We start from the raw sequence: 26,246 nt of genomic DNA, 5'->3' as shown, positions 1-26,246 counted from the left end.
TCTTTACTAATTTTTTCCACTGATTACACCCCTACTGCTTGTTTATGGCAATCGGGTGTTTTAGAATGGATCCATTTGCCACATATGCAAGCAAAAGTCGTTGCCGACTATCCATATTTAATTTCATTATTAATAGACAAAGGTCGAAAACGATCTAGAGAATTATTTGGTAAAGAACCACACGTCATAATAACTGCTTATAATAAAACACAAATAGAACAATTATTACAAAATAATGATGATTGGATTTTAGCTTTACAAGGTTATACAGGTCAAATTTTATATCATTATCCGAAACACCCTTTGATTGAATTTGCTAAAACAGTTTCACTTGTATTTCCTCTAATGTGTGCCAAGCAACCGATATCTCAGGCTATTACATTATTCACTGACGGCTCTTCAACAGGAAAAGCTGTGGTTTTTACGTCTGGCTTGCCGCCTCTCATAAAGGAAGTGGCACAGACTTCAGCTCAGCAAGCGGAACTGTTAGCCTTAATCATGGCCTTTGAACACTTTAGTCAGAGGTTTAATCTTTATACAGATTCTAAATACGTTGCTTCCTTATTTCCAGCTCTAGAAACTGCTCTTCTAACAGGAACTTCCACTATACTGCCTTTACTCAAAAAATTACAAAGTTTAATTCAACAAAGAAACAATCAATTTTATATTGGTCATATAAGAGGACACTCAAAGTTACCTGGGCCTTTAGCCCAGGGAAATGCTACCGCAGACTTATTAACAAGAACTGTAGTAGCCACTGTCACTCAAGCAGAAGATAGCCATGCCCTACATCACCAAAATGCCAATGCTTTACGAAAGATGTTTCACATCACTAGAGAACAAGCAAGACAAATAGTCTTACAATGCAAAGCATGTCCCCTTACTCACCATCCATTAAAATTTGGAGTTAATCCCAGAGGTTTACGACCCAATATATTATGGCAGATGGATGTCACTCATGTACCAACTTTTGGGAGGTTGGCATATGTACATGTAACTGTGGATACCTTTTCACACTATATTTGTGCCTCTGCAAGATCTGGCGAGGCCTACAAAGATGTCATTCAGCATCTATTTACATGTTTTCAACAACTAGGAGTCCCTTTTCAATTAAAAACAGATAATGCTCCTGCTTACACTTCTCGAGCATTTACTAATTTTTGTACTCAATGGAGAATAGCCCATTCTACAGGCATTCCTTATAATCCTCAAGGTCAAGCCATTGTAGAATGAGCCAACCAAATATTAAAACTTCAAATTGAACGATTACAAAAGGCTCACACATACTTCTCCCCCCATCATATTTTGTCACATGCTTTATTTGTATTAAATCATTTAAATGTTAATTCTGAAAGTCATACTCCGGCGTTTATACACTGGCAGCCGGAAACAAAAACTGTTTTACCGAGAGTTCTTTGGAAAGACTTATTATCAGGGTCATGGAAAGGACCAGATGTCCTCATAACTTCGGGACGAGGGTATGCTTGTGTTTTTCCACAGAATGCGGAATCGCCCATCTGGATTCCAGACCGGCTGGTCAAGCCAGCTCCTCCGGAAAAGACAACGCAGAAGGAGGCGCCAGCGGCCGCTGCAGGATCTCACCCGCCGCTTGGAGAAAATGAAAGTGCACTCGCCGATAGCGAACAAAATCACCTGGACGCAAGTTAAAACTCTTACTCAACAAGCCAAACAACTACTACTTTCTCAGGGAAAATCCCTGACTCCTTGCATGTATTTTATAGCTTTCTTAACTCTCATTTCAAGTCCCAAAGTGGAAAGCACCGCCTACTGGGCATATGTTCCCAATCCACCTTTGCTACATCCTGTAGGCTGGCTTGATCAGGAATCGGTTAAAATATTAACCAATGACACTCTCCGTCTAGGAGGTTTTCAGGATTCAGAATCGCGGGGCCACGCTTCCTCTTTCATTAACTTTACAGGTAGAGCAGACTCGCTCCCCATTTGTCTTTCCCTCAAGGGACAAGCACCACCATTCTGCCTGAAAACCAGCTTCAGAGTATTTCTGACGGATGCTCCTGATCCCAATGACCCTGGTAAGCGTTATGTATGGGAATATCAATTACAAACCTTAGGATATTTAAACTTTAATGAAACTTTTGAAGAAGTGACTACTTTACCTATCCCCAATTGCAGAGAAAAATATAGAAATATAAATCAATTTTGGGACTCATCATTAACTAAAACTCCCGTCTGGCTGACATGTGGTTTTGCTGAAGCAGCCAGTCGACATGTCCCAGTAAACTCTAAACTAACCATTTGGGACTATTCTGCTTCTTCAGGAGAAGGAAAATATGATCAATATTTAAAAGACAATAGTGTAAAATTTCATAGATATAGATGGTCATCTTTTCCCCCACAAAAAATTAGACGTTGATATTCACCTGGTTTAGTGGAACCCATATGGGTTGCACAAAGCCAGAACAAAACTCAAACTCATTATGATTTGTTTAGACTAGTTGCAGCCTCGAATATAATTTTAGAGAAAAAACCAGACATGACGGGACCTGTTGCTATACCTGTTAGGGTGTGTGTGGGATATCCCTATGCATTGCTATTGGCATCTTCAAGTTATTTAAGTATAACTGAACATAGAAATTCCTATAAAGTAACCTGTGTCTCTTGTAAAATAACTAATTGTATTGCGTCCTTTGATGCGCGGCATGATAAGCAACTAAATGTTATGTTAATTGTAAAAAGACCTTCTTATGTGATGTTACCTGTAGACTTACAAGATGATCCATGGTATGATAATGCAGCATTACAAGTTTTACAAGTACTTAATGATTTAATAAGACCTAAAAGATCTGTGGCCGCCTTAATTTTAGGCATTGCAGCTTTAATTTCTATAATCACTACCTTTGCAGTTGCCACCACAGCCTTAGTACAACAAGTACATACTGCACATTATGTTAATGCTCTTAGTAGTAATGTAACCCTTGCTTTAATGACACAAGCTAGTATTGATAATAAACTTGAGGCAAAATTGAATGTATTAGAAGAAGTAGTTTTAGCATTAGGACAGGATATTAAAAATATACAACAAAAATTACAAACCAGATGCCATTCTGCTTTCCAAGCTATTTGCATTACACCATTACCTTACAATATATCCGAACCTTGGAATAAAGTGCAAGCTCATTTACAAGGAGTATGGAAAGATAATGATATAACACATGATTTGAGCCTTCTTCGACAAGACATCACAGCTATGAGTCAAGCCCACTTGCCAACAACTTCCCTTCACACATTAGCTGAATCACTAAGCAATAGCTTTAAAGCATTCAATCCTCTTGATTGGATCCAATACTTTGTGTTTATAGCAATAATAGGATGTCTGTTACTTCTTAATGTTCTGCTATTACCTTGTCTCATTCGTTGTCTTTTTACATCTATAACTTCCATTCGCCAGGAGGTCTTCGAGCTGCGGTTTAATAATAAAAAAGGGGGAAATGCCGCGCCCACGGCATTACCACCGAAGCGAGGCGGCGCTGACCGTGTTTAGAACGCCGGTAAGGAGGCTCGTGCTCCACGGAGCTTCGCCCCCAGCGACCCCTGCACAAACGGCATCAGAAACGGTGCTCTACGTGCCAAGTCACCCGCAGGAGCTTGAACGACCATGGCAATCTTTAAAATTTATCACTTTGTTTTTCTTTAGCATAGGCCTGTGTGTTCTGATACTAATCACAATGTGCTTTCTCAGGGCTGGACCCATTGCACTGCAGGATGAGATAAGGCACGAGCTTGCTAGACTCAATGCCGCCTATAAGTCAGGCACTAAGACGTTTAAGTAATAAATACCTTCACAGTAAATACCAATGATTTCAGACAATGTATAGATGTTTTATTAAAAGAAGAATCATTTATAACTAGAATAGACAATGATCCTATACAAATCAAAATAGTACAATCACGCAAAGGCAGGGAAAGCAGGATAAACAGAGAAGTAAGAAATTATGCCAGCCTTCCCTTTGTCTTGAGCAGTTAGCAAGAAAATGCAAACCTTGTTATCTCTGGAAAGAGGAAGAAGCAAACAACTTCACAACCATGCTGAGACCAGCTCTTTTATAGTGAGTTAAACTTTGTACTGTTCAGTCTGGACATGCTTTTGACTGTTATCAACAAAAGGCAAAGCAATTGAATTGTTGTTGAAAATGTCTCGAACAATCAGAGCTTACCTAAGCATGAGAAACTGCAAACATAAAGGAAAAATCTGTACATCTAAGTAAATGATTGTAACTCTCCCACTAACTCAAAATAACTCTTGTGTATGACGCCCCCTGCCTGTAAGAAAAAGTGTATAAGTACTTGCATGCTTTCACAGTAAAGTTACAGCTGCATACTCCAACCCGGGGTGTGTCAGACTGTCATTCCTGCGCCGACCTCTCAACCTTCCTCGCTCCTTCTCCCTGCTCTCCCTCGGACTGAAGCCCACCGACTGGGTGGTCCGCGGCAGGTGGCGCCCCGAACAGGGACCTGAAGGACAGGTAATTCTCTCTCTTTTTCTTTCTCTCTTTCAAGGTTGAAGGCGGCTCTTACCAGGGAGCTGCAGACCCGCCGGTAAAGGCTGACCGGTTAAGTGTAAGTAATCGCAGGACTCATGGGGCACGCATTGACTAAAGGAGAAAAAATGCTGAGTATTATGTTACAGCGTATGTTGGCCAAAAACGGGTTCAATGTGTCCCTCAAGCGGTTAGAGGATCTTATGCATTTTATTAAGCTTGTCAGCCCTTGGTTTGTGGAGGAAGGGTCACTGTCTTTAGATGATTGGAAAAGAGTTGGACGGGAAATGCGCCGTTATGTGCAGGCGAATGGGGAACATACACTCCCCGCTCAGGCTTTTCCCCTATGGTTACAGATTAGAGAGTTATTGACTGACACCACGTCTTTTGAAGCATTCGTACGTGAAACTGCTTCTGACTCTAAAAGTCAGCCTATATATGAGGATGTTGCAGCAGAAGATGCTATAGAAGGGGAGATGGAGCCTCTGTGTGCTACGGCTACGGCCCCCCCGTTACTGGGACCAGAGGGCTCCTTTGATGATGACTGGGATTTGACCGATGAGATGGAAAAACAGGATGAAGAAGAGGATTTCTTTGATCATGATCATAAGCCCCCCATAGCGTTTGTGAATACGGCAATGGCACGTCCAGCTAAGCGGGTTCCTCGCCCCCCTTTGCCACCCATGGGTTTTCAGGGCGCTATGCGAGAGGCCCGCAGACAGGGGGATTGCACTTTTGCATTCCCAGTCAGAGAATCAACAATTGACAATGAGAACCCTGTATGGGAACCTCTGCCTCTTAAAACGCTAAAAGAATTACAGCAGGCTGTCCGTACTTCGGGCGCCTCTGCGCCCTATACTTTGCAAATTGTAGATCTGGTTGCCAGCCTTTGGCTCACCCCTTATGATTGGCATCAAACAGCCAAAGCTACTCTGTCAGCTGGGGACTATATCTTGTGGAGGACAGAATATGAGGATAGATCAAAAGATACAATTACTCAATTTTCTGGTAAGAGAGGACCTAAGCCCACTATGGCTATGTTACTAGGGACCGATGATTTTGCTTCTCCTCAGGCACAAACGGCCATTCCCCGACAGTTCTTAGAAGCAATAACAAAAAATGCTGTTAGCGCCTGGCGCAGAATCCCTCCTCCAGGTGCCAAGGGTGGCACTTTAGCTAACATTAGACAAGGTACTGAAGAACCGTACCAGGAATTTATATCAAGACTGGAGGAAGCCATTAATAGGATGCTCCCACCGTCAGAGGGCACATCATTGTTACTTAAACAATTAGCTTGAGAAAATGCCAACACGCTGTGTCAAGATCTTATACGACCTCTGAGAAAGGCAGGTACTCTGCCAGACTACATCAAAGCATGCATGGATGCCTCACCAGCTATAGTCCAAGGTATGGCTTATGCTGCAGCAATTCAAGGTCAGAGATTCAGCGCCTATGTTAAAAACTCCTTTAATAAAGGAGGCAAGGGGCAAAAATCCCCTGCTAACACTTGCTACAATTGTGGCAAGCCAGGACATATGCAGAAGGACTGTAAACAGTCCCATGCCAATAAGCCGAGGGGGGAACCGCCCAGCTTATGCCCTCGTTGTAAAAAGGAGCGACATTGGAAAAATGAATGTAAATCAAAGTTTCATAAGGATGGAACCCCCTTGAATAATGACAAGGGTGACTCAGATCCTGAGGAACAGGAAATGAGAAAATCAAAAAACTAGACAGGGGGCGTTCTCCCAGCCCTGACCCCAAGGGAGATCGTGCCGCACTGCAGGGCATGCAGCAACCGTCCACTTTAAATCCTCAGGCGCCTGAATTCACTATTCATAATCTCCAAAGAGGCACACCTGGAAGTGCAGGTTTAGATTTAGCAAGTGAAAAGGATGTCTTACTATCCAAATGGGACGGTGTTACTTTAATCCCCACTGCAGTGAAAGGGCAACTTTTGCCTGGAACGGTTGGAATTATAATTGGTAGAAGTTCAAATTTTACTAAAAACTTTGAAGTCATCCCAGGAGTAGTTGACTCAGACACCCAAAATACTATCAAAATAATGGTTAGGGCATTAGTAGAGACTACACAAATTCACAAAGGACAAAGAATTGCCCAATTATTGTTATTACCATATGTCCCTTTACCCAATCCTCATTTGAAGACAGCTAGGGAACAAGGTCAGTTCGGCTCCACTGATTACGTGGCTCTGGTACATGATTTAAATGAAAGACCATTTCAAAAGGTGAAATTGAATGGAAAGACATTTAAAGGTTTAATGGACACAGGAGCAGACAAAACCTGTATTGCAGCTTCTGAATGGCCTCAGTCCTGGCCAGTACGCAGAACCGGTTCCTCTTTAATTGGTCTTGGCTCAGCTTCAGGAGTTATGCAAAGCTCAGCTTATCTTTCCTGGGAATTTGAGGGAAAGACAGGAGTTATTCAACCATATGTATTACCTTCCCTACCTTTTACTCTGTGGGGCAGAGACATCTTAAGCTCTATGAATCTTAAACTAGTTACTGCTGATCATTTAAATGACCAGCATTTTATATAGGGGCCACTGCAGAAAATTATGCAACCAAAATAACTTGGTTAACAAATACACCTGTCTGGGTTAGTCAGTGGCCCCTTACAAAAGAAAAATTACAGGTGTTACAAACTTTAGTTCAAGACCAGGTGGACAAAGGTCATCTAGAGGAGTCCACCAGCCCATGGAACACGCCCGTGTTCATAATAAAGAAAAAATCTGGAAAATGGAGACTATTACAAGATTTAAGGGCAGTCAACACAATAATGGAGGACATGGGAGCTTTACAACACGGACTCCCATCCCCTGTTGCTGTTCCTGAAGGTTGGTCAATAATAATTATCGACCTACAAGACTGTTTCTTTACCATTAAATTACACCCTGATGACTGTCCTCGTTTTGCCTTTAGCGTCCCTTCATTAAATTTACAAGAACCTTATAAGAGATATCAATGGAAAACTTTACCACAAGGCATGAAAAACAGCCCTACATTATGTCAAAAATTCGTAGCAGCTGCCTTGTCCATGCTAAGAAAACAATTTCCAGATGCCTATATCATTCATTACATGGATGATATTTTATTAGCCCATCAGCACCAATCACAAGTAAAACTTATGCTGGAAAATGCCATAGAACAATTAACTAAATTCGGTCTGATCATCGCCCCGGAAAAAATTCAAAAGGATAAACCATTTAGCTATTTAGGTCAATGGATTCATTCCGACTATATAACCCCACAAAAGGTGCACATTAGAAGAGACAAATTACAAACACTTAATGATTATCAAAAACTTTTAGGAGATATAAATTGGATTCAGCCTTACTTGAAAATTACCACAGGAACTCTCAGTCCTTTATTTGCTATTTTACAAGGGGATTCAGATCCACGCTCTCCTAGATTAATAACCAAAGAAGCCTTACAAACGTTAGAAATTGTGGAACAGGCACTCAGTCAGGCTAGAGTGAAACAAGTTAATTATCAAAAACCATGGTCTTTACTAATTTTTTCCACTGATTACACCCCTACTGCTTGTTTATGGCAATCGGGTGTTTTAGAATGGATCCATTTGCCACATATGCAAGCAAAAGTCGTTGCCGACTATCCATATTTAATTTCATTATTAATAGACAAAGGTCGAAAACGATCTAGAGAATTATTTGGTAAAGAACCACACGTCATAATAACTGCTTATAATAAAACACAAATAGAACAATTATTACAAAATAATGATGATTGGATTTTAGCTTTACAAGGTTATACAGGTCAAATTTTATATCATTATCCGAAACACCCTTTGATTGAATTTGCTAAAACAGTTTCACTTGTATTTCCTCTAATGTGTGCCAAGCAACCGATATCTCAGGCTATTACATTATTCACTGACGGCTCTTCAACAGGAAAAGCTGTGGTTTTTACGTCTGGCTTGCCGCCTCTCATAAAGGAAGTGGCACAGACTTCAGCTCAGCAAGCGGAACTGTTAGCCTTAATCATGGCCTTTGAACACTTTAGTCAGAGGTTTAATCTTTATACAGATTCTAAATACGTTGCTTCCTTATTTCCAGCTCTAGAAACTGCTCTTCTAACAGGAACTTCCACTATACTGCCTTTACTCAAAAAATTACAAAGTTTAATTCAACAAAGAAACAATCAATTTTATATTGGTCATATAAGAGGACACTCAAAGTTACCTGGGCCTTTAGCCCAGGGAAATGCTACCGCAGACTTATTAACAAGAACTGTAGTAGCCACTGTCACTCAAGCAGAAGATAGCCATGCCCTACATCACCAAAATGCCAATGCTTTACGAAAGATGTTTCACATCACTAGAGAACAAGCAAGACAAATAGTCTTACAATGCAAAGCATGTCCCCTTACTCACCATCCATTAAAATTTGGAGTTAATCCCAGAGGTTTACGACCCAATATATTATGGCAGATGGATGTCACTCATGTACCAACTTTTGGGAGGTTGGCATATGTACATGTAACTGTGGATACCTTTTCACACTATATTTGTGCCTCTGCAAGATCTGGCGAGGCCTACAAAGATGTCATTCAGCATCTATTTACATGTTTTCAACAACTAGGAGTCCCTTTTCAATTAAAAACAGATAATGCTCCTGCTTACACTTCTCGAGCATTTACTAATTTTTGTACTCAATGGAGAATAGCCCATTCTACAGGCATTCCTTATAATCCTCAAGGTCAAGCCATTGTAGAATGAGCCAACCAAATATTAAAACTTCAAATTGAACGATTACAAAAGGCTCACACATACTTCTCCCCCCATCATATTTTGTCACATGCTTTATTTGTATTAAATCATTTAAATGTTAATTCTGAAAGTCATACTCCGGCGTTTATACACTGGCAGCCGGAAACAAAAACTGTTTTACCGAGAGTTCTTTGGAAAGACTTATTATCAGGGTCATGGAAAGGACCAGATGTCCTCATAACTTCGGGACGAGGGTATGCTTGTGTTTTTCCACAGAATGCGGAATCGCCCATCTGGATTCCAGACCGGCTGGTCAAGCCAGCTCCTCCGGAAAAGACAACGCAGAAGGAGGCGCCAGCGGCCGCTGCAGGATCTCACCCGCCGCTTGGAGAAAATGAAAGTGCACTCGCCGATAGCGAACAAAATCACCTGGACGCAAGTTAAAACTCTTACTCAACAAGCCAAACAACTACTACTTTCTCAGGGAAAATCCCTGACTCCTTGCATGTATTTTATAGCTTTCTTAACTCTCATTTCAAGTCCCAAAGTGGAAAGCACCGCCTACTGGGCATATGTTCCCAATCCACCTTTGCTACATCCTGTAGGCTGGCTTGATCAGGAATCGGTTAAAATATTAACCAATGACACTCTCCGTCTAGGAGGTTTTCAGGATTCAGAATCGCGGGGCCACGCTTCCTCTTTCATTAACTTTACAGGTAGAGCAGACTCGCTCCCCATTTGTCTTTCCCTCAAGGGACAAGCACCACCATTCTGCCTGAAAACCAGCTTCAGAGTATTTCTGACGGATGCTCCTGATCCCAATGACCCTGGTAAGCGTTATGTATGGGAATATCAATTACAAACCTTAGGATATTTAAACTTTAATGAAACTTTTGAAGAAGTGACTACTTTACCTATCCCCAATTGCAGAGAAAAATATAGAAATATAAATCAATTTTGGGACTCATCATTAACTAAAACTCCCGTCTGGCTGACATGTGGTTTTGCTGAAGCAGCCAGTCGACATGTCCCAGTAAACTCTAAACTAACCATTTGGGACTATTCTGCTTCTTCAGGAGAAGGAAAATATGATCAATATTTAAAAGACAATAGTGTAAAATTTCATAGATATAGATGGTCATCTTTTCCCCCACAAAAAATTAGACGTTGATATTCACCTGGTTTAGTGGAACCCATATGGGTTGCACAAAGCCAGAACAAAACTCAAACTCATTATGATTTGTTTAGACTAGTTGCAGCCTCGAATATAATTTTAGAGAAAAAACCAGACATGACGGGACCTGTTGCTATACCTGTTAGGGTGTGTGTGGGATATCCCTATGCATTGCTATTGGCATCTTCAAGTTATTTAAGTATAACTGAACATAGAAATTCCTATAAAGTAACCTGTGTCTCTTGTAAAATAACTAATTGTATTGCGTCCTTTGATGCGCGGCATGATAAGCAACTAAATGTTATGTTAATTGTAAAAAGACCTTCTTATGTGATGTTACCTGTAGACTTACAAGATGATCCATGGTATGATAATGCAGCATTACAAGTTTTACAAGTACTTAATGATTTAATAAGACCTAAAAGATCTGTGGCCGCCTTAATTTTAGGCATTGCAGCTTTAATTTCTATAATCACTACCTTTGCAGTTGCCACCACAGCCTTAGTACAACAAGTACATACTGCACATTATGTTAATGCTCTTAGTAGTAATGTAACCCTTGCTTTAATGACACAAGCTAGTATTGATAATAAACTTGAGGCAAAATTGAATGTATTAGAAGAAGTAGTTTTAGCATTAGGACAGGATATTAAAAATATACAACAAAAATTACAAACCAGATGCCATTCTGCTTTCCAAGCTATTTGCATTACACCATTACCTTACAATATATCCGAACCTTGGAATAAAGTGCAAGCTCATTTACAAGGAGTATGGAAAGATAATGATATAACACATGATTTGAGCCTTCTTCGACAAGACATCACAGCTATGAGTCAAGCCCACTTGCCAACAACTTCCCTTCACACATTAGCTGAATCACTAAGCAATAGCTTTAAAGCATTCAATCCTCTTGATTGGATCCAATACTTTGTGTTTATAGCAATAATAGGATGTCTGTTACTTCTTAATGTTCTGCTATTACCTTGTCTCATTCGTTGTCTTTTTACATCTATAACTTCCATTCGCCAGGAGGTCTTCGAGCTGCGGTTTAATAATAAAAAAGGGGGAAATGCCGCGCCCACGGCATTACCACCGAAGCGAGGCGGCGCTGACCGTGTTTAGAACGCCGGTAAGGAGGCTCGTGCTCCACGGAGCTTCGCCCCCAGCGACCCCTGCACAAACGGCATCAGAAACGGTGCTCTACGTGCCAAGTCACCCGCAGGAGCTTGAACGACCATGGCAATCTTTAAAATTTATCACTTTGTTTTTCTTTAGCATAGGCCTGTGTGTTCTGATACTAATCACAATGTGCTTTCTCAGGGCTGGACCCATTGCACTGCAGGATGAGATAAGGCACGAGCTTGCTAGACTCAATGCCGCCTATAAGTCAGGCACTAAGACGTTTAAGTAATAAATACCTTCACAGTAAATACCAATGATTTCAGACAATGTATAGATGTTTTATTAAAAGAAGAATCATTTATAACTAGAATAGACAATGATCCTATACAAATCAAAATAGTACAATCACGCAAAGGCAGGGAAAGCAGGATAAACAGAGAAGTAAGAAATTATGCCAGCCTTCCCTTTGTCTTGAGCAGTTAGCAAGAAAATGCAAACCATGTTATCTCTGGAAAGAGGAAGAAGCAAACAACTTCACAACCATGCTGAGACCAGCTCTTTTATAGTGAGTTAAACTTTGTACTGTTCAGTCTGGACATGCTTTTGACTGTTATCAACAAAAGGCAAAGCAATTGAATTGTTGTTGAAAATGTCTCGAACAATCAGAGCTTACCTAAGCATGAGAAACTGCAAACATAAAGGAAAAATCTGTACATCTAAGTAAATGATTGTAACTCTCCCACTAACTCAAAATAACTCTTGTGTATGACGCCCCCTGCCTGTAAGAAAAAGTGTATAAGTACTTGCATGCTTTCACAGTAAAGTTACAGCTGCATACTCCAACCCGGGGTGTGTCAGACTGTCATTCCTGCGCCGACCTCTCAACCTTCCTCGCTCCTTCTCCCTGCTCTCCCTCGGACTGAAGCCCACCGACTGGGTGGTCCGCGGCAAGATTGGTTGACTGGATTAAAAAACACAAGGCATCCATTTGCTGTCTGCAAGAAACACACCTGGCTTCAAAAGACAAATTAGGGCTCCGAGTCAAGGGTTGGAAGACAATTTTTCAGGCAAATGAAATTCAGAAGAAAAGAGGAGTTGTAATCTTATTTTCAGATACATGTGGATTTAAAGCAACTAAAGTCAAAAAAGACAAAGATGGTCACTTTATGTTGGTCAAGGGAAAAATACAACAAGAAGACATTTCAATTCTAAATATATATGCACCCAATTTAAATGCTCCCAGATTCTTGAAACACACCTTACTCAGTCTGAGCAATATGATATCTGATAATACCATAATAACAGGGGACCTTAACACTCCTCTTACAGAGCTGGACAGATCCTCTACGCAGAATTTAAACAAGGATGTAAGAGATTTAAATGAGACCCTAGAACAACTGTGCTTGATAGACGCATATAGAACACTCCATCCCAAAGATAAAGAATATACATTCTTCTCATCACCCCATGGAACATTCTCCAAAATTGATCATATCCTGGGTCACAAAACAAATATCAACAGAATCAAAAGAATTGAAATTTTATCTTGTATCTTCTCAGTCCATAAGGCACTAAAGGTGGAACTCAACTCTAACAAAAATGCTCGACCCCACCCAAAGGCATGGAAATTAAACAATCTTCTGTTGAATAACAGATGGGTGCAGGAAGAAATAAAACAGGAAATCATTAACTTCCTTGAGCATAACAACAAAGAAGACACAAGCTACCAAAACCTGTGGGATACTTCAAAAGCAGTTTTGAGAGGAAAATTCATCGCTTTAGATGCCTACATTCAAAAAACAGAAAGAGAGCACATCAAGAATCTCACAAGAGATCTTATGGAATTGGAAAAAGAAGAACAATCTAAGCCTAAACTCAGTAGAAGAAAAGAAATATGCAAAATCAAATCAGCGGTCAATGAAATTGAAAACAAAAGAATCATTCAGAAAATAAATGAAACAAGGAGTTGGTTTTTTGAAAAAAAAAATAATAAAATAGATAAACCATTGGCCAGACTAACGAGGAATAGAAAAGTAAAATCTCTAGTAACCTCAATCAGAAATGATAAAGGGGAAATAAAAACTGATCCCACAGAGATACAAGAGATCATCTCTGAATACTACCAGAAACTCTATGCCCAGAAATTTGACAATGTGAAAGAAATGGATCAATATTTGGAATCACACCCTCTCCCTAGACTCAGCCAGGAAGAAATAGAGCTCCTGAACAGACCAATTTCAAGCACTGAGATCAAAGAAACAATAAAAAATCTTCCAACCAAAAAAACCCTGGTCCAGATGGCTTCACTCCAGAATTCTATCAAACCTTCAAGGAAGAGTTTATTCCTACTGCAGAAATTATTCCAAAAAATTGAGGAAGAAGGAATCTTCCCCCAACACATTCTATGAAGCAAACATCACCCTGATACCAAAACCAGGAAAAGACCCAAACGAAAAGGAGAATTTCAGACCAATCTCACTCATGAATATAGACGCAAAAATTCTCAACAAAATCCTAGCGAATAGATACCGCTTATCATCAAAAAAGTCATTCATCATGATCAAGTAGGCTTTATCCCAGGGATGCAAGGCTGGTTTAACATACGCAAGTCCATAAACGTTATCCACCATATTAACAGAGGCAAAAATAAAGATCACATGATCCTCTCAATAGATGCAGAAAAAGCATTTGATAACATCCAGCATCCTTTTCTAATTAGAACACTGAAGAGTATAGGCATAGGTGGCACATTTCTAAAACTGATTGAAGCTATCTATGACAAACCCACAGCCAATATTTTACTGAATGGAGTAAAACTCAAAGCTTTTCCTCTTAGAACTGGAACCAGACAAGGTTGTCCTCTGTCACCTTTACTGTTCAACGTAGTGCTGGAAGTTCTAGCCCATACAATTAGGCAAGACAAGGAGATAAAGGGAATCCAAATGGGAGCAGAGGAGGTCAAACTCTCCCTCTTTGCTGACGACATGATCTTATACTTAGAGAACCCCAAAGACTCAATCACAAGACTCCTAGAAGTCATCAAAAAATACAGTAATGTTTCAGGATATAAAATCAAGGTCCACAAGTCAGTAGCCTTTGTGTACAACAATAACAGTCAAGATGAGAAGCTAATTAAGGACACAACTCCCTTCACCATAGTTTCAAAGAAAATGAAATACCTAGGAGTATACCTAACGAAGGAGGTGAAGGACCTCTATAAAGAAAACTATGAAATCCTCAGAAAGGAAATAGCAGAGTATATTAACAAATGGAAGAACATACCATGCTCATGGATGGGAAGAATCAACATTGCCAAAATGTCTATACTTCCCAAAGCTATCTACCTATTCAATGCCATTCCTATCAAAATACCAACATCGTACTTTCAAGATTTGGAAAAATGATTCTGCGTTTTGTATGGAACCAGAAAAAAACCCGTATAGCTAAGGCAGTTCTCTGTAACAAAAATAAAGCTGGGGGCAGCAGCATACCAGATTTTAGTCTGTACTACAAAGCCATAGTGCTCAAGACAGCATCGTACTGGCACAAAAACAGAGACATAGACACTTGGAATCGAATTGAAAACCAAGAAATGAAACTAACATTTTACAACCACCTAATCTTTGATAAACCAAACGAGAACATACCTTGGGGGAAAGACTCCCTATTCAATAAATGGTATTGGGAGAACTGGATGTCTACATGTAAAAGACTGAAACTGGACCCACGCCTTTCCCCACTCACAAAAATGGATTCAAGATGGATAAAGGACTTAAATTTAAAGCATGAAACAATAAAAATCCTCCAAGAAAGCACAGGAAAAACACTGGAAGATATTGGCCTGGGGAAAGACTTCATGAAGAAGACTGCCATGGCAATTGCAACAACAACAAAAATAAACAAATGGGACTTCATTAAACTGAAAAGCTTCTGTACAGCTAAGGAGACAATAACCAAAGCAAAGAGACGACCTACACAATGGGAAAGGATATTGCATATTTTCAATCAGACAAAAGCTTGATAACTAGGATCTATAGAGAACTCAAATTAATCCACATGAAAAAAGCCAACAATCCCTTATATCAATGGGCAAGAGACATGAATAGAACTTTCTCTAAAGACGACAGACGAATGGCTAACAAACACATGAAAAAATGTTCATCGTCTCTATATATTAGAGAAATGCAAATCAAAACAACCCTGAGATATCATCTAACCCCAGTGAGAATGGCCCACATCACAAAATCTCAAAACTGCAGATGCTGGCGTGGATGTGTAGAGAAGGGAACTCTTTTACACTGCTGGTGGGACTGCAAACTAGTACAACCTTTCTGGAAGGAAGTGTGGAGAAACCTCAAAGCACTCAAGCTAGACCTCCCATTTGATCCTGCAATCCCATTACTGGGCATCTACCCAGAAGGAAATAAATCCCTTTATCAAAAGGACACTTGTACTAGACTGTTTATTGCAGCTCAATTTACAATCGCCAAAATGTGGAAACAGCCTAAATGCCCACTAACCCAGGAATGGATTAACAAGCGTGGTATATGTATACCATGGCATACTATTCAGCCATTTAAAAAAATGGAGACTTTACATCCTTTGTATTAACCTGGATGGACGTGGAAGACATTATTCTTAGTAAAGCATCACAAGAATGGAGAAGCATGAATCCTATGTACTCAATTTTGATATGAGGACAATTAATGACAATTATGGTTATGGGGGGGAAAGCAGAAAGAAGGAAGTAGGGAGGCGGGTGGGGCCTTGGTGTGTGTCAACACTTTATGGGGGCAAGACATGATTGCAAGAGGGACTTTACCTAACAATTGCAATCAGTGTAACCTGGCTTATTGAATGAATAAGCCTGAATGAATCCCCAACAATAAAAAATTAAAAAAAAAAAGTTTGATGTATTTCAAATTGTATATAAAATCAGCATATTGTACTCCATAAATTCATTTCATTAATGTACACAGCTATGATTTAATAAAAAATGAAAAATTACAATCTAAACCCAAAGCCAAGAGAAGAATCGAAAAAATAGAAATAACAAAACTCAGACTAGAGGAATCAAAGTAAGAAGAAAAAAAAAAAAGAAGAAGAAAAAGGTTAGTGAAGAGAAAAAATTGTTTTTTGAAAATATTAAATAGCCAGATTAACCATTAGCCACTAGCCATATTCAGCACAATTAGAAGAGAAAATACTCAACTAACCTCAGTCAAAACTAAAAATGTAGACAATACAACTGATGCCATATAAATTCAAAATATCATACATAAATATTATGTCACTCTCTATATAAAAACAAGACTAGAAAACCTAAAGTGAGGAGATAAATGTCTAAAATTGCAAAACCTTCCAAGCCTTAATTAGGAAGAAAGAGAATTCTGAAAAGACCAATAATGATTTACAAATTGATCAGTGAAAACAAATTTCCCACCAACAAAAAAAGGCTTAAAGTAGTTGTGTTCACAGTTAAATTCTACCATACCTTCAGTGAAGTTCTGGTACCTCTCTTATAGAAACTATTTCATAGTATTGAGAAGGAGGAAGTCCACCCTAACTCATTTTGTGAGACCAGTATCACCATAATAGCTAGAAAAACAAATTTGTCAAGATGATATGGTTAATCACAGTACTTTGAGTAAGTGGTGCTGAAGAACTAAATTTTTGCATGAAAATAAACATATTTAGATGATTAGATTATATGATATTTACACATATGTAAAAATAGACCAAATATTTAAGTTTAAGAGCTAAATATAAAACTCTTAGAGGACAAAATAAGTTCACATTTTAACAATTTTGGATTTTGAGTTAACAATAAAAATAATATTTCTTCTAGTAAACATTGCTAATATACTGTAAGTGATTATAATTGGACATGGTTGGTCATGTTTTTAATCCCAGCATTTTTGGAGTCTTAGACAGAAGGATTTCTTGAGTCCAGGAGTCTGAGATCAGTCCTGGCAATAGTGAGACCCTGAGTCTACCAAATATAGAAAAATTAAGTGGCATGTACTTGTGGTCTCAGCTACTCAGGAAGCTGAGCAATAGGATTGCTTAAGTCTAGGAGTTGAGGATTCAGTGAGCTGTGATGCTGCTAGTGTACTCTAGCTCAGGATGACAGAGCAAGACTTGAATCAAAATATAATCACACACATATATGTGTGTGTATGCACAAATACACACATATACATATGTCTGTATGCACATACCATTACACTATTAAAATTTATTTGTACAGCATTTAGTCAAAAATTATGCTTTATTTATTATGTATATTTATCATGTATGCTATCAGTAAACTGAAAGAACAATCCAAGAAAATTTAGAAACTTTGCAAATTATGTGTTATATATAAAAACAGAATTAAGCATAAAAGCAACAGAGAAAAATAAACACTAATGTGATTTTTTTTTAATTATAAAACTGATCAATTATTAGCTAGCTGAACTGAAGGGGGATCTGTTAAATTAGTACAATTAGAAATAAAAAGGAACCTTATTATTAATTTTACAAAAATAAAAGTGGTTGTATAAAAAAACTGCATACAAATAATTGTACAACTTATATAAAAATATAAATTTTTCTAGAAACACACGCTAATGCTGAATCTAGAAAAAATATGCTATAGTTGCAACTTCTTGAAGGCTATGTTGAACAGTTTGATGAGAACATTTCAGATTGTCTATGAAACCAGCACATTGTACCCCTTGATTGCACTAATGTACACAGCTACGATTTAACAATAAAAAAAAAAGAAAAAAAAATATATGAATACATATGTAAGTAGTAAGTCGATGCGTGATTAATCAAAAATCTCCTGAGAATAAACGTCTGGAACCTGATGATACTTTTACTAGTAAATCGTACAGAACATAAAACAAACAAACAAGTAAACACCCACGGAGATTGTTAAGTCCCTCCAGAGAAAGATACTCGCTGGTTCGTGGCTCCAGTGCCAAGAACGAACACTGGTGCCTAGCCCATGACAGGCGATCCCTAATAAAAAGTGATCACACTTAACGTAAACTTCACCACAGAACAAAGCAGACAAAGTATACAGAGAACACCTGCCAAGAGTGAGATGAGTCTCTCTGCATTGGGTGGAGAAGAGACCCCACACGGAATCTCAACCCGCACCGTCCTTTACCAGCTAAGCTGCCTATTTTGTGCATCCCCAGCTCCCAGCAGGCCAGCAGGATTGGCTATTGCCTTCTACTTTGGGGCAACTGAGAGGTTGGGGTTATATAACAGACTATTCAACAACCATGTGTCTGCCCGCTGAATGCTCCCAAAGAGGGGTGGAAATTTGAGTTTTAATGATGTGATGATGTCCCACTGGGCCCAGGTCAGAGCAAGGTCACTAAGGATTCCTCACACTGTCTGTTTCCACTAGAGAACAGTATCTAGGTTCCCCTGTCCTATCAAAGAGAGAAGCTGGGGGTGAAGGGGAAGGGAGTTGAGGAGGTGTGTCTCACTCACCCTACCAACAGGGAGAGAATCTGGGGGCGGAGGTTACACATCTTTCCCCTAAGAGGAAAGAGGGAAGCAGGGGGCGGAGACTATCGCTCTCTCCCACTTGCTGGACAAGTGGTGTTGAGTGGCAGCACCTGTCGCAGCAACTAGAGCTCCTCCACTAGTTGTATGTAGTTCCTGCCTCCAGTGTCACAGCTCTATCCCACACTAGCAAGGGAGGTGCCTTTATAGGCAGTCTTCTCCCTGATGAGTGGTACCAATTACACAAAGATCACAACTTAACATACACGTATTAAAGAAGAAACCACACAAAGTTTAAGGAGAATCCATCCCAGGAGTGAGATGAGTCACTCCACTTGTGGGTGTGAAAGAGACCCTGCCGGGGACTGCTCTGAATGAACCTGGAATAAACTGTGGCCTTTCAAGATGCCTTCGGTTTTTCTGAAAAATTAAAGAATGTGAAACACATTCTAAAGCATCCAAAAAGACAAACATTGTTAGGGTAGCAGAGCCAGATGAGCATAACAAAGTTAACTATAGATTGGCATCCCTTTTGGTGTCAATGCAAAATCCTCAATAAAAGACTAGTGGGGTGAATATAACAGCAAATGAATTACACACAATGACACTGTACAATTTTTTCCCTTAAAAAATTTAGTTCTCATATGTGCTATAACATGAATGAAATTTAAAAATATTAGGCAAAGAGAAATAATCCAGACACAAAAGCATAGGCTGCATAAGTCTATTAATTTGAGGTAAATTTGACAGTGAAATTTATAGATATGAAAAGTATAATACTGTGTATCAGTGGCTAGAGTGGGGGACTATAAGCAAGTGATCCCCTAGGTTGCAGAGAGTTACAATCTGCAAGTTTTTTGTTGCTGTTATTGTTTATTTGTTTTGAGATAGAGTCTCACTTTGTCACTCTGGGTAGAGTACCTTGATGTAACAACTCACAGAAACCTTCAGCTCTTGGGCTTAGGCCTTCTTTTACCCCAGGCTCCTGAGTACTTGGGACTACAGGCGCCCACCACAATGACGGGCTATTTTTTTGTTGTTGCAGTTTGGCTGGGCTAGGTTCAAACCTGCCACGCTTGGTATATGAAGCAGTGACCCTAGTTCTAATTTGAAGTTTTGAAAAAATACTGAAGAGAATATTGGTGATGGTTTTAAAATAATATTAATGCACTTAATTTCATTGAAATGTACACACAAAATATTGTTAAAATGGTAAATTTTATGTTATGTTAGTTTTACTGCCTCAAAAGGTAAATAATAAAGGACATTTTTTTGTATATGGTCTGGAATTTTTTACCACATCATTACCTGAAACCTCAGTTATGAACAAGTTTTTGTTTACTTTCATGCATTATTTCATGTATTCCATTCATTTTTGGTAAGAATATTGTATCTTTAAAAGTCAGAGCCTCCCACGCAACCTTCAGGAGCTGCTGTAAGACCTGCCCAAACTGCCACCCCAACTTCCAGAACCCACAACCTGCCTCAGAGCCACACAGAGTCACCTCCCACAAAGTTACAGCAATAGTAGAGTGACTGTAGAGAGATCTTACCAGGGTATAATTTTGGAGAGACACCTCCCAACTCTGATGACTGCCAGAGGGAGCCAGTCCTCACCCTATAGTGATACCAAAGCTGCTGATTGGCTGGGGCAAAGGCATGGTGGTTGAGGGAGAAAAGCATTTACTGACTTTTATGCTCAGGTTTGGAATGAGCTCAGGTGGGACACTCCCCAGCTGGCACTGATATAATAGGGAGTCTGTCCCCCAGTGGAGGTTCTTGTTTGGCCTATGGAAGATTAGGTGGTTGTAAGTTGTTGGATTCATTTTGAGTTCAATTCCAAATGTCTATGTCTCTAGATCTGGTGGGATATGGCTGCCTGGATGATTGTGGAGGGCAGTGATGGTGCCTAGGATGGTCTCAATCCCACTCGAATTTCCTCTCTTCCAGGATACAAGGTATTTTGTTCCTCTCCAATCTAGTTGTACTGGGCTGATGATAATGAAGCACTGTACTTCCAGAAGGACACCAGTGTCTGGATCTTCCTTTGGTGGTTGTTGAACCTAAACTGCTTATATTCTACCAGATTCTTGAGGTACGAAGCCTTTGCTTGTCACCTGGAATCCCCAGCATACATTTATATGATTCGGTGATGTGGGCTCATTTCAGGGAAGAGCATGTCATTTTTTTCATTCTAGATCATAATTGAGGACCTAGGGCTCAATCCCCTGGACTACTACATGAGCCAGGAAGACACCATGGAGAAAGAGGAAGGATTGGGTCTGGAGCTCTGCATGTCTCGTGTCTGGGGTCTAGGGTGTAAGTGAGTCTCTAGGGTGGGTGAAGTCACCACCAAAAGTTAGCCTAGGGACAGAGAGAGAATGACAAGACCCACATATATGCTGGAAGTTCAATGCCAATAGAGGTTCAGGACCACTGAGGAGGAAGCAGGGCTGAATCAGTGTGTTTCCCTGAATGGTGAGTCCTGGATTTCAAGCCACCCTGAGGTCCCTCCCAGCAATTCCTAGCCATTCAGTGGGGCTCCCTACATCCCCTCCATCGGAGCCTCCCAGGACATGTGTACATTGACTAGAGAATTGCTGTGCTAACTTGTCAAACTCCCAGGTTTCAATCCAAGCCTCTTTTAGATGTTTTTTCCATTGCTCAAAGCTACCATTCTGGTCAATGTGGTGATATGAAATGAGGCTGTTGTGGAGCACAGGAGGGTTTTTTGCAAAGGATGGGGAATTGTCAAGGGACAATGTACCTTCCCTGGAGAAGAATGTTACAAGGATATATATGAATCCTAGTAAATGTGGAATGTAAAGGTCTTAACACACAAAAGCTGTGTTAACTAATGTGATGAAAATGTGTCAAACGATCTATGAACCAAGTGTATGGTGCCCCACGATCATACTAATGTACACAGCTATGGTTTAATAAAATAAATAAATAAATAAACAAACAAAAAAAAAAAAACCCTCCAGGGTTGGAATGTCCTTTATAGACTCATGAGTTTTTATCTATCATGGGTCAGTGTGCTTGTACTCTTGTGATATCCTGTGTGTGTGTGTGTTGCCTGTGCTTGAATCACAGCTTTCTAGATGCTGGCAAAGGAGGATTGAGAGGCTTCAGTGTCTGCAGGCAATGAAGTTTCTGGTTGTTAGTGTATTGTGCACACAGGATATGTCTTCATGTGGAGTGGCCATAAAGTCTACCAAGCTTTTCTATGTCCATGTGTTCATAGGAGGACCGGGGATAACCCACTGAATGAATGAAAGCACTTGGAACTTTTAAATTTTTGTTGGGAATCCATGTGTAAACTGAGGGTGTCCTAAAAGTGGAGGCCTTGGGCCCAATGGGAGCGTAGTGTGCAGAGAGTCTAGCATTGTGCCTAACGTGGGTAGCTTGGGTAGGTGAGGCAAAAAAAAGCCCAGAGAACTGACCCTTTCTAAACTTTGCTGGTGGGGAACTGGCAGTAAAGGAATATAGGGTGAGATCACTCTCAGGGCAGACAGGACATAAGAAAAGACAAATGTGAACCTTGGTTCAGCGTGGAACTTTGTTTCTCGTCGGGGTTGTCCATTCACCCTTTGTCCCTGCCCCAAACACCAAGTGTTGAGACCAGCATTCCCTGTAGCTTTTGTCTAGAAGTGCAAGTATAATTCAGCTGGGTTGCAGGATTGGAGAGTGACAGGGTGAGTGAGGAAAAGGGTTTTCACCTCCATGTCTCCTTGAACATGTGTGGCCTTGTGTCTGGACATGCACATGCCCACAAGCAGAGGTGGCCAGAGAGGGTTGAGGTTTACAGACACATGCCAGTGGAGGGCCCTTTAAGATGGTCCTCTGAGCACAAGGAGGATCCTTCGCTTGGAGAACATGCCAATCTGCCAGGAAGACATGGAGACTAGTGTAGACCTTCCACCCTGCCTCCTCTGCTGAAAAAGATGCCAGAATTGTGACACATGATGGGATGACTGACTCCTGTCTGAACATGCCGGTCAGGAGTCACTCTGGGGGCAAAGAACATCCAGACATAGTTGAAGCTGAAAGAAGCCAGTACAGGAAACAGTCTTCATGCTTACTGTGTATCTTTGGAAAGGGCAGGAAAGTATTCAGGAGAGAGAGTACAGGGGCCAAAATATTTACTCCTGGTGGACTCTGGCCTTTGAGGGGTTGCCCCTCCTGTAGTGAGCCACTTCCCAAAAACCCTGGTGAGCATTGTGATCTCAAAGGCTCAAGACTGCCAGAGGTTGGCACTGCAAATATGGGCTGAAGGAATTTGCTCAAGTCTCAGTGTGAGACAAAGATCTGCATGGGGAAACATCATACCACTTTTTCCCTCACTCACCAGTGTTTGATTCCCAAACACATTTTTTGGCCTCTGTTCCTATCCTTGTTCTTACTCTGCTGTGACTGGTGGACAGGGAGAGGACTCTCCCAAGGTTTCCCTGTTATGAGCCAGGCTTGGCAGATCCTGGGTGAGCTGAGGTAGGCAGGTTTCTGGTTATCACTATCACTGGACCTATCACTGGGCACAAACATGTGCCCCACCAGAGGAGGCAATTGACCATACTGCGGCTTCTTGACCAAGCCCAAATTTGTTATTCCTTATTCGATCACAGTCTTAGAATGGCATTTTCTTTCTTAGTATACAGGGATACTATGCACTGGCCTACTTGAGTATCCATGGACCCTGTAGGGTAAACAGTGGGGTCTGGTAGACCTGATGTATCTGGGTGCCTGGCAGGCCAGGAAGCCTTTAGAGATGACAAACCCCATATAGTAAAGTCTGAATCTATCCTGTAGAAATTAGTGCAACTGCTTGGCCCTATGACCCAGCCCAGAACAAAGGCCCAGAGACTTGATTCCAAAGATATAGTAAGGTCTGAGGTGGTGTGAAGTGTGTGCTCATGCAAACATCTCCTTGCTAAGTGTATCCCTTTGGTTCCTCTATCTCTTTACAGATCTGTTTCTGTATGTCTGTCCCATCCCCCCATTTGTGGGTTCCTTAGCCACAAGGTACCCTCTGAGAATCTCTTTCTTTTTTTTTTATTAAATCATAGCTGTGTACATTAGTATGATCATGGGGCACGATACACTTGGTTCATAGACTGTTTGACACATTTGCATCACACTAGTTAACATAGCCTTCCTGGCATTTTCTTAGTTATTTTGCTAAGACCTTTACATTCCACATTTACTAAGATTCACATATACCTTTGTAAGATGCATCACAGGTGTAATCCCATTAATCCCCCTCCCTCCCCCTAAACCCTCCCTCCCTTCTCCCTATTCTTAGGTTGAACTGGGTTATAGCTTTCATGTGAAGGTCCTAGATTAGTTTCATAATAAGGGTGAGTACAGTGGGTACTTTTTCTTCCATTCTTGACACACTTTACTAAGAAGAATATGTTCCAGCTCCATCCATGTAAATATGAAAGAGGTAAGGTCTCCATCTTTCTTTAAGGCTGCATAGTATTCCATGGTGTACATATACCACAATTTATTGATCCATTCGTGGATCGATGGGCATTTGGGCTTATTCCATGACTTAGTAATTATGAATAGGGCTGCAATAAACATTCTGGTACAAATATCTTTATTATGATTTGATTTTTTGGTCTTCTGGGTATATGCCCAATTACAGGATTGAATGGCAGGTCTATTTTTGGAACTCTAAGTGTTCTCCATATATCTTTCCAAAGCAATGTATTAATTTGCGATTCCACCAGCAGGGCAAAAGTGTTCCCTTTCTCTACATCCACGCCAACATCTCTGGTCTTGGGATTTTGTGGTATAGGCTAGTCTCACTGGAGTTAGATGATATCTCAAAGTAGTTTTGATTTGCATTTCTCTGATGATTAAAGGTGATGAGCATTTTTTCATACATCTGAAGGCAGCGCACCTGTCTTCTTCAGAGAAGTTTCTCTTCAAGTCCCTTGCCCAGCCTGAGATGGGATCCCTTGTTCTTTTCTTGCTAATGCGTTTGAGTTCTCCGTGGATTCTGGTTATTAAACCTTTGTCGGAGACATAACCTGCAAATATCTTCTCCCATTCTGAGGACTGCTTGCTTTACTTACTGTGTTCTTGGCTGTGCAGAAGCTTTTTAGTTTGATCAGGTGCCAATAGTGTATTTTTGAAGCAGCTTCAATTGCCCAGGGGGTCCTTCTCATAAAAAACTTCAAGGGTTTTCCCTGCACTCTCTTCTAGTATTTTTAGTTTCATGTCTTAGGTTTAAATCTTTAATCCAGTGAGAGTCTATCTTGGTTAATGGTGAAAGGTGTGGGTCCAGTTTCAGTCTTCTCCAGGTTGCCAGCCAGTTCACCCACCACCATTTGTTAAATAGGGAATCTTTTCCCCACTGAATGTTTTTAATTGGCTTATCAAAGATTAAATAACGGTAAGTAGCTCGATTCATCCCTTGGTTCTCTATTCTGTTCCAGACATCTACTTCTCTGTTTTTATGCCAGTATGATGCTGTTTTGATCACTATTGATTTGTAGAATAGTCTGAGGTCTGGTAGCATAATTCCTCCTGCTTTATTTTTATTTTTGAGTAATGTCTTGGCTATTCAAGTTTTTTCTGATTCCATATAAAATGAAGTATTGTTTTTTCAAGATCTTTAAAGTATGACAGTGAAGCTTTAATGGCGATTGCATTGAAATTATATATTGCTTGGGGTAATATGAACATTTTAACAATGATGATTCTTCCCAACCACGAGCATGGTATATTTTTCCATTCGTTAACATTCTCAGCTATCTCTTTTCTTAGAGTTTCATAGTTCTCTTTATATAGATCTTTCACGTCCTTTGTTAGATAAACTCCCAAGTATTTCATCTTCTTTGGCACTACTGTGAATGGGATAGAGTCCTTAATTGTTTTTTCAACTTGAGTATTGTTGGTAGATATAAAGGCTACAGATTTATGGATGTTGATCTTGTAACCTGACACGCGGCAGTATTCCTTGATCAATTCTAAGAGTTTTGTAGTAGAGTCCCTAGTGTTTTCCAGATACACAATCATATCATCTGCGAAGAGCGAAAGTTTGATCTCTTCTGACCCTATGTGGATACCCTTGATCACCTTTTCTTCCCTAATTGCGGTGGCTAAAACTTCCATTACAATGTTAAAAAGCAATGGAGACAATGGGCAGCCTTGTCTGGTTCCTG

Source organism: Nycticebus coucang, chromosome Y (assembly GCF_027406575.1).
Source record: "Nycticebus coucang isolate mNycCou1 chromosome Y, mNycCou1.pri, whole genome shotgun sequence".
NCBI classification, from domain to species: Eukaryota; Metazoa; Chordata; class Mammalia; order Primates; family Lorisidae; genus Nycticebus; species Nycticebus coucang.
The sequence above is the reverse complement of the archived record's forward strand: the minus strand, read 5'-3'. Positions refer to the sequence as shown.